Below are 10,508 nucleotides of genomic sequence, written 5' to 3'. Positions count from 1 at the left end.
CTATGTTGTAGCTAACTGTGCCTTTCAGGACCTATGAATAGTGAATAGACTTCAAGTTTTGTTCTGGAGGAGATGAAAGCCATTTGAAAACTTTGAGCAGAGAAGTATCATGAACTGACTATATTCGAAGAGACATATTCTACTTTATGTGGGGGACAGCTGCTTAAGGGGGCAAGGGTGAAGGCAGGGAGGCCCTTGAATGGTCATTGTAATAATAAAAAAAGTGACATTATAGTGATCTGGTCTCAAGTAGTTGTGGTGGGAAATGGTGAGAAATGATTGCATTCTGGATCTGATTTGAAGGTAGCATGACCGAATTTGCTGGTAGATTGTAGCATGAGAAAAAGAGAAGAGTCAAGCCTGAGTCCAAGGATTTGGGATTGAGCAATGAGAAGAAAGATATTGCCACTTACTGAGAAGAAGACTGAGAGACTCAGAGCCAGTGGGAAAACTCTTGAAGGGAAATCAAGGGTACAATTTTATGTGACTTAAATCTGAGACTTCTATTAGATACCCAAAAGAAAATGCAGAGTTAACAACTGGATTATTTGAATCTAGATTTCAGCAGGAATGTATGAAGCAGGAGATAGGAATTTGACAATCATTGGCGTATAGAAGGTATTCAGCATCAAGGGACTGGAAGAGATTGCCAGAGAGTGAAAGTAGGGAGAAAAGAAGATGAGGTCCCAAGTGTGAGTCCTAGACCACTGCAATGTCAGAGGTCAAGAAGATGAGAAGGAACTAGCAAAGGAGAATAGGCTGATAGGATGAAGGAGAACTGGGAGATTGCTGTCTTGGAGACAAAGATAAAAAAAGTAAAGATGTGTCAAGGAGACGGAGGAAGTGGTCAGCTGTGTCAAACATGGCTAATAAGCCAAATAAGATGAGGATTGAGAATTGACCTTTGGATTTGGCAAAGTGAAGGTTTATTGATGATCCTGACAAAAACTGTGGTACAAGACACATTGGAATGGTGACCAGATCAGAATGTGTTCAAAAGAGGAGAAGAAAGAAACAGGGAGACTGAGAACAGACCTCTCTTACATTTTTTCTGTCAAGGGGAGGAAAGTCATGTTGGGTGAGAGGGAATGCATTAAAAGTGTAAGGTGCAAGCAGGGGCCCTACATATGGCCCAAGGACTACTGAATCAGACTGGATGCTGCCTATAGGTCTGGAGCATGGTCTTGGAGGGCCCTGCTGATCCAGACTTTAACCCTTTGGTTGCTGGATTATGAAATGTCCAGGAGGTCTTAGGGGAGGGGTTAGGTTGAAAAAAAAAATGGGAGAGGAGATACTGGGGAAGTTCAGGGTAGTGGGTGCTTCCCAGCAGGTCCAGAAATATCTCAGTACTTTTAACACTCAGTGTGGTAGTACCGGTATGTTTTAGTTGAACACCAGCCTGGATCCACAAAGAGGATTCTTTCTTTATTATCTTGGTTTTTTAAAAAGAGGATATTGCTGACATCTTTTCATGATAATGAAATGACTAGAAGATAGGGGAGACTGGAAAATTCAATGATGTAAGAGGACGACATGAGGAATATAGGAAATCCTTGAGTTGGTGAGTGGGGATGGGGTTAGCACATAAATAAAAGGGTTGGTTTTAATGGAAACACAAATTTTTTGTTCCTTATAGCAGGAAGGAGCACAGAGAAGGGCACAGACATGAGTTAGCTGCTAAATGGTGGTAGAAGCCATGTGAAATTTCTCTTCTGGTTGCTCCTATTTTCTCTGTGAAAGAGAGGACATTTATTAACACCCCATCTTTTTATCTTCCTCAAGATCACTATGCATCCACATTTTATCTGAGATTTATGTAGAATTCTGGGAAAATGCTGGTCACTACACCAACTTTTGCTTCAGTGTCTCCAGCTGTGGGATTTCAATCCCATCTCATTCCAAGAATGATGATCGGAGCCCCATTTCCTTTCGAGAGAGTTTGTAGAGTGTGATGACCCTTGGCCCTCTCATGCCCTGCTTTGCTATGGAGTGACCCGGAAAGGAAATGTTTCTTGCCTGGCACAGTGATGTATCCTGGGCCACTACAGAACCTGACTCAGAGTAGGTGTTCAATAAATATTTGTTGAATGACTAGAGGAAAGGAGGGAAAACAGGAAGGGGGGAGGGAGGAAAATCAATTTGCATCTAGAAGGGACCCCACTAATCTAGCCTAGTTGCATTATGTTTCTGCTCAGGAGATTTACATCTTGTTTATAACTAATTCCTCTGTTGCATGTTTGGCATTCTAAGATTTTTGCCAAGACTCAGGAATACATCCAAAATGGCTGAAGGATGACAGTGTTTGATTGCTTGCCTCTCTCTCTACCTCCGAAGTTAATATGATGCTATCTGAGTGCAAAGGCACAGACAGGGAGGAATTTAATGCAAATTTAGCCAGGAGTCTAGTGCCACTTCACAAAATATTGATTAGGTGTCTGATTTGCTCTCCCCTGACAATGGGCCATAGGAATAAGCCAATGAGGTGGGCTCAACCCCAGCTCGTCATGGTCATTCGATAAAGCCAGGCAACCAATGAGGAGCAGCTACCTTTTGATTGGGCGAGAGGCCAGTGAGGGGGGAAACCATCTTAGCAACAGCAGAAAATATTGCACACGCCCTTGCACACACGCACAAACACAGACATCATGCTTTACCACCCTGCTGCAGTGAACAGTCGCCGATTGTGTCTCTTAAGGCTTTTGTTTAACCTCACTCCCGCTTCCAAAGGACCAGTTTCTGTTCACAGATCACACTGCTTACCTGGTCAGTCAGCCCATAATCCCTTTTTAATGGAATGAAGGAACAACACTCCTCCCTGTGCCCCCCCCCCCAACACATGCACACACACACTCACATATCTTATTAAGGGCCAACTTTGTTCTGCAGGTGGATGGCACAGGCTTTGTTCTGAAACGTACTGTCCCAATCCCTTTCAGGGAGTCGGTCCACCACTGTCCTTTCCTGACCCAACATGCAGATAGGGCAGGAGGTGTGGCATGCAGGATGGCCCACTGCTGGACTGTCATTTCTTCTGCTTCTTATAAGACTGCATGCAGCAGGGCTCTCCTTCAGCTAGCACAGGCTCCAGACTTGATGTGATTTTGCTTACAGGCTTCCCCTTTCATTGTCTGTGGCTGTGGCCTTCACATCCAGGGCCCAGGAAACTTGCCTGTGTTCAGCCTGACATTTGGCAATGTCTCTCTTAGCCACTGGGTTCCAAACATTTAACACTCTCCTTTGAAAGGCTCCTCTCCCCTGGTCTCCACTGTGTTTTTGTGTTTCCTGAGCAGCTGCCCTTATTCCCCAAGTGCTGGGGCAGGGGGGGTGCCTGCCAATCCATGGTTTCCCCAAATTAGGAGCTGCCATGACCTCCTTGCCTCATTTCTCTGCTCTCTCACCCCACATACTGGCTCTGATGGTAGATGCTGATGGCAGGTAACTGGGAGGGTGTGTTGGTTCTCAGCATCATTCTTTCCTCCATGAACTTTGCTTTCTTTGCTCTCACAGCTTGTTTCAGCATGAATCTTTGATCCAGGAGCATCTGTCCGTGATTATCCAGTCCTGCTGGTGGCTCTCTCTGCTGATGGTTGTAATTCTGTCTGGTTGGGAGAGACCATCCGTGAGGACAGTCTTTACTCCCTAAGGCGTGTGGCTTTTATTCTAGAGAAGATGAAGCTGAGAGGATGTCAGAGGAGTTTTCCATCCAAGAAGGATGCTTGTCTAGGAAATGATAGCTGGGTGTTTTCTACCTTCCTACCTACAACACAAAGCAACACAGCATGAAATGGAAGCAAGAAGGGATTAAGTTTCTTCTTAAGTTTCTTCTTCACGAAGCACAAATTTCTGAATATTAGGGTTAGCAGAACCTGGAACGTATTACCAAGTAGGCTTTGGAATTACTTTCTGAGTTGGGTACAGTAAGCCATCTCCCAGAGTTTTGGGAAGGTGTATTCTCTTCTCTCACAGAGGCAGTGGCATGGACACGATGACCTCCAGGGCAGCACACTATGGACTTTGGAGTCAGATTGGTCTAGATTCAAGTTGCAGCTCTGTTGCTGTTGAGCAATATGGTGGTAGCAAATTTCCTAACTTCTCTGGGCATTTAGAAAAAAATCTGTAAAATGGAAGGCACACTATCAGCCATATAGGTTTCAATAAAATCAGATGTGTACTTAGGCTTAGGGCTTACCATGTATATGCATTCAAAAATGTCAAGTCTTCCTTTCAATTCTAGAACTCTCACAGCTTCGTTCCACTGATACACCTCTGGACACAGTATCATTAATCAATTTTTAAGAGGTGAGCATTTACCTAGAGCTTAGCACTATGAGGCCTACATATGGTGTCTGCCCATGACAATTTACATTTGAGGCTGGAAAAGAAGCCAAACAAGTTAAGTAACAGGGGGCAGCTGAGGCAAGACAAAATAAAGGCCAGTTTTATACAGCCAGTAAGTATAATGTGAACAGGACATCTACCTGGGTTAGAGTCCCCCAAGAAAACATGATGGAAAAGTTGGGACTTGATTAGGACCTTAAAGAAAAGTTATAATTTGAATAAATCTAAGGGGTGGAGCTAGAGAGAGAGGGAGCAGCTGTCCAGGCTGAGGTAACAGCACCAGAAAACCCTCAGGAGAACAGGGTGTGAGGGTGGATGGCAGTAAAGAGGAGCAGTCTCAAGTATATTGGTCAGGGGCTCAGGCCCTGGAATTAGGCCTACCTTGATTTCGGTTCAGGAACTACCACTTATGTCCTTGTGACTCAGTTTCCTCAGCTGTAAAATGGGCATAATGATAGGATTAAGTGGTATCAGAAGCAGATAACATGCTTCGGGTATGTAGGACTGCAAAAACCATGCTTTAACCCACACACACCCAGGCAGCCCTCGTAACAGGACTGCCAATCCTATTTTTAATGTGAGACTTGAATAGATAAAAGGTAACAGCTCTAAATGACGGTGGACAGAATTTCTTGAGCTGCTGTGGAACTCCATGACAATGACCTCTGGTGTCCTCCCGGACAGCTGCTGATACCCACTTCTCCCTCTGTGGATTGTGATTCAGCACTCAAGCATTTTCCCTTTTATCTCCCCATTTGCATGCTCAGATTAGACATGGATTTGGTTAGACCTGCATCTGTTGAGACTGCCAGCCAATAATAGAAGCCCCACAGGGACTAATGCCGTCTGGTTTCAGGAGTGGGTCTAGCGAGTGAGGTCTAGGTCAGGAAGCTATTAGCTGCAGAGTCAGGGAATATATTCAGCTGTCATCACTTTTTAATTAAAAATAGCCTGGTGGCACTTGCATTCCAGCACTCTGTTGTAGAGAGCAGAGCACCACCCTCTCCCCGACAGTGGGTCCTCCCACAAAACAGGACACATGTCTTCTCTGTGGTCCCAGGTCTCCACAGCTTGTGCAGAGCCCACAAGAAACTAAAGGAAGGGAACAGACACAATGCATACATAACCTCATCCCAACTCTACCTTTAGTAATGGTAGGTTGGTGAGACGATTTACACCATGGAAATGTGCAAATGCTACAAATCAGGGCTTCTTCCTTGATGGAGAATGGCATGCCAAACACTGACTATCACACCACTAAAAGAGAGGTGATGTAGACCCCCAGCTGGTAATTCCCAAGAAGACCCCTGTCAAGTAGGATTTTAAAACATTCCAGGTTTGGTCTTCATGTTCCATCACATTAAATCTACTTCTCCCATCGCTTCTATGAAAAAGAACCATGAGAACCAATATGCCATCACTGTAAGAGCCCACTCAGTTAGACCAAAGGCCAAACCCCTGCTCCTTAGCTACCTTTTCACATGGCCTTGACTTTGTCTACTTTGTGAAGTGTTGATTTTCTTTTCTGTAAAATGGGACCAAGAATAGTGTCAACTAGTTAAGGTCACTGTGATCATCAATAAAACCTTTCATGTGAATCACAGTACCATCCTGGTGTGAAACAATCATGAGGTAAATATAGGCTACTTTATTAGTCTCAGCCTTTATAATTCTGGTTGCGGGACGTGATAAAAAAAAAAACTGAGCAGGTGTAGACTAACCAAGTGTTATCAGGCTTGTCATAAATGTGGAAGTCTAATAAGGATGTTATTTGACACAGTTCTCTGAACCATGCAACAGTGAAGTTTACCAATATGGTGCCACAACACAATTAAAATGTTTAATTTATTACTCTGGTGTTTTTGCATTTAAAGATATTTGTACAAAACAAAATGAATCACAGTCCCCGCTCTCTTAAATTGACATAATACACAAATTATATATTCAGCATCTTATAGCAATATGCAAATACAACATCTACATATTTGCAGTTTCATCAACACAAAACATTTCTTTTGTGCTTGTTTTCTATAGGCACACCAGAACAAAATGATTCTTGACAAATATAGTCATTTCTACTCTTGGGCAAACCCAATTTCTACTCTCTTGGAGTTTATGGTGGAAAGGGAACCCTGAGATCCCTCTCATAGATAGATAGATAGATAGATAGACTAGACAAAGAGATAGGGAGTGCTACAAAGGCAAAATAAAAGTTTTTGTACCAAGAGCTAGTTCATAGAAATCTGAAGTTATTTACTTTGTGTTGAGCTAGATAAAATTCATTTTAGATGAATGTGAGTTTGCCTCATTGGAATCTTATACATGAGCCAGTAGACTTTGATTAAATCTAGTTGCTTATGGTGACTAATTATAGTTTGGTTTTCTTTGAAGTGCGGTTTGCTTTTTCAGAGTTAGCCAGACCAAAGTGAGGGGCCAATTTAGCAGAGACCAGTGGCAAAAATCACCTGACATTTATCAGTCTATTTACTTCAAGAACTACCCCCTGGCTCCCGTGGTAGCTCTTGAATCAGTGGTTCTACCACAAGGTTCTTCTGTATGGCTAGTCTGTACACTTTCTGGAGAAGTATCCCCAGTCAACCTGTAGGAGAATCACCCAGAGGGCTTATGAAGATAAGGATTCTTAGACCAAAGTCCAGTTCTGTAAATCATGCAGATGGGATCTAGAAGTTTGCACTTTATCATGGGCCTCAAATGATTGCTCTCCACACCAAACCACTGCCCTAGATGCTACCCTCTTGACACACTTCATATCCTAGGCCTCCTTATTCTTTCTACTGCTGCTTTCTTAGTTCAGATGCTCAGCCTGGCTACTACAGTGGTCTCTTAATTGGTCTTCTAGTTATCCTCTGTATTGTAATAAATATAAGCTGAATAAAATTCAGGTCTTATAGTGTCAGATCTTTCATAACATCCTAAAATAGGATATTTTCTAGAGGATAATTTAGTCCCTTTTCTAAAGATAAGGCTCTCACCAGCCTGGTCTCCTGCCACACCCTTTCAGTGGCTGCTTGCACCCTGCAGCCACACCAATGACTTTCCCAGTTCTCTGAACACACTTAGCTGTGCCTCTGCTCATGTTCTAGCATCTTGAGAGAATGACCTCTCCTCGACCTGCTCCTGGCTCTCTGGTAAATACCTACCGGTCTTTAACATAAAAGCTTTTAACATAAAAGCTGAAGAATTACCTCTTCCGTGATGGCTTACCTAAACATGTTCCCATTTTTGTGACACCTGCCACCTCCCTTCAATCTGTATTTACTTTGATGACAGCACTTGCAACACTACGGCAGTATTTGGTTCATTTGTTTGTCTTTGTTTTAAAAGATTTTATTTACTTATTTGAGAGAGACAGAGAAAGAGAGAAAGAACAGGAGTGGTGGGGAAGGACAGAGGGAGAGGGAGAAGCAGACTCCCTGCTGAGGAGGGAGCCCAATGTGGGACTCGATCCCAGGACCCCAGGATCATGACCTGAGCCTAAGGCAGATACTCAACCGATTGAGCCACCCACGTGCCCCTCCACTGATGTATTTGTTGACATGTCTGTCACTCCCTTGAAGGCACTAGCCCATGTGCCTACTCTTGGTATTTGAAGAAACATATTAATGTTTTCCAGAGTAAATGAATGAACCCATGAACTGTACCACAGGGAGCCTCAGTGTATTCCCAAACTAAATTTGCAGCCAAGAGTTGGCGGTGTCATCTTTCTTTTAGTGTTGTAAATCTTACCAAGAGTTTTGAAGATCATGAGACAAATGAAACAACTTGGCATTTTCCATATATGAGTGGGCTCAATCCAGTTTGACTAATAAATACTAAAACTTGATGAAGCCCACAAAATGCTCCTTCCCTCCAGGACAGGGAGATGAAAAAGGGAGGATGAGGGAAATTAAACCAATGTCTTTGTTATATAAATCTCAGGGTAAATTTGGGTAAATGAGCAATCTCTGTGGCAAATGTAACTGATCTTTCTGGAGAGTTATTTGATTTAATTGGTTGATTTAATTTCCTAGAAAATGAAATCTGAAAATACTATCCCTGAGAATACTTGCTTGCTACAAATCCCTTCTCTTATCTAAACCTCATTTATTTCAATTAATTTCCCATCATTCCTTCTCTCTGTCTACAGTTGATTTGGGTATTTCCCAGGTTTTTTTTTTTTTTTTCCCAAGGTGACGGTTCAAAGATCAAACATAAAAAGTTGAAGAGTTGCCATTCTACCATCTAAGGCAATTTCAAAACCAGTGGTTTCTTTCTTGGATTGCAGGTGGGAATATAAAATGGAACAGCCACTTTGGAAAGCAGTGTGGTAGGTTCTTAACATGTTATATGAAAACTTAGTATATGACTTTATTCAATTTTGCTCCTAGGAATTTCCCTAAGCGAAATGGCTATCTATAGGCTTATGCATGAATATTCACAGTAGCATTATGTAGAATAGCCAAAACGTGGAAACCACTCAAATGCCCATGAATTGGTGAATGGATAGACAAAATGGGGTGTATCCATACAATGAAGTACTGATCAACAATACAGAGAAATGGAATATTGGTACATATTACAACACAGATGAACCTCAGGAGCATGCTAAGTGAAAGAAGACAGACACAAAAGTATTCATATTGCATGATTTCATTTATGTGAAATATCTAGAAAAGGTAAATTTATAGATAGAAAAAGGCAGATTGGCAGTGCCTGGGGTTGAGGAGGGAGGTAGGAGCAGACACTGAATACAGACAAGTTTGAGGAAATTTGGGAAGTGAGTTGAATGTTTTAAGACTGGATTGGGGTTGGAGTTGCCCAGTTCTGTACATTTACAAATCATTGAATTGTACAGTTATAATGGATGAATGCTGTGATGTGTAAATTATACCTCAACAGACCTACACAAATGGTTGAAATTGGCATTCTGTTAACTTCAAAAAAAATTTTTAGTGATATTACAGTTTTAAAAATATTTCCCAGGTAATGTTTTAAAATAAAAGTGTTTAATCACAGAATCTAGATTTAAGTTGGCTTCTTTCCTCTTCTGCGAACCCCTGAGACCCTTCACCTTTATACCGGTGGAGACATATTCAGATTGTAAAACCTTTTTTCTCCTTCAAACTAATTAAGCTCTGGTGACATCAGCTGTATTTGCAGTGCACCTGATTAAGGCCATGATACTAATTAAATTCCTGAATGATTAGAAATGCAAATTACCAGACTTGGTTCAGCAACAGGCATTGCTTCCTGATTCCAGAATGGGAGAGGGAGTAGCCCACCTCATCTCAGGTAATGGAATGCTTTTGAGTCTAACCTGAGTCTAATGGGGAAATAATATAAACAAGGAATGACTAGGACTTACCTATTTCATATGGGACAGTACTTCATTGATAGAAACTGCATGTTTCTAGGTGGCTTACCTGTGTAAGCACATTGAAAAGTATAGTGGGTTGGAAGGACTCTCTCCTCACCTCCCCCTCCAGGTTTTGGAGTTATACGGAACAGAATTCAAATCCTGCCTCTGACACTGGGCAGTGGTGTGATCTTTGACTAATTATCTAATTTCTCTGAGCCTGTATATCTTCATCTGTAAGAGGAGATTTGATTATCTATCTCAGAGGATTTGAGTAATAATGCAATAACATCACTTATGTCTCTTGGCCTAGTCTACAGGAGGCATATAATAAATGGAATCTATTCATAGGGTAGCTTGGATAAACCGACAAGTCTTGAATCTTCATTTATTTGACAAATACTGAGTGTCAACCATTCATTTACTTCTTCAATTCAAGCAAATACTATATTCAACTTACTGTATTCCCAGTTATATTTTTAGTGTGCAGGATACATCACTGAACTTAAAAAGACAAATATCCATACCATAGCAAGGCCAACTTAGGAAATATCTGGGGCGCCTGGGTGGGTCAGTGGTTGAGCATCTTCCTTTGGCTCAGGTGGTGATCCTGGGGTTCTGGGATTGAGTTCCACATCAGGCTCCCTGCAGGGAGCCTGCTTCTCCCTCTGTCTGTGTCTCTGCCTCTCTCTCTCTCTCTCTGTGTCTCTCATGAATAAATAAATAAAATCTTAAAAAAAGAAAAAATATCTATACACATAGTTAATAACTAGATTTTATGATAGGCAACAAAGAAGTATGTCCTATGGGGGGA

At 42.0% G+C, this 10,508-nt stretch overlaps 1 long non-coding RNA gene across 1 annotated transcript in view; it reads left to right on the top strand.

Moving 5' to 3' along the window:
* The window catches only part of LOC140631136 (uncharacterized), a 214,310-nt gene that overhangs the window by 115,580 nt on the left and 88,222 nt on the right, over positions 1-10,508 (top strand). The window lies entirely within an intron of this gene.

The sequence above is a fragment of the Canis lupus genome, chromosome 3 (genome assembly GCF_048164855.1).
Source record: "Canis lupus baileyi chromosome 3, mCanLup2.hap1, whole genome shotgun sequence".
In the NCBI taxonomy this organism is placed as follows: Eukaryota; Metazoa; Chordata; class Mammalia; order Carnivora; family Canidae; genus Canis; species Canis lupus.
The sequence above is the reverse complement of the archived record's forward strand: the minus strand, read 5'-3'. Positions and strand labels throughout refer to the sequence as shown.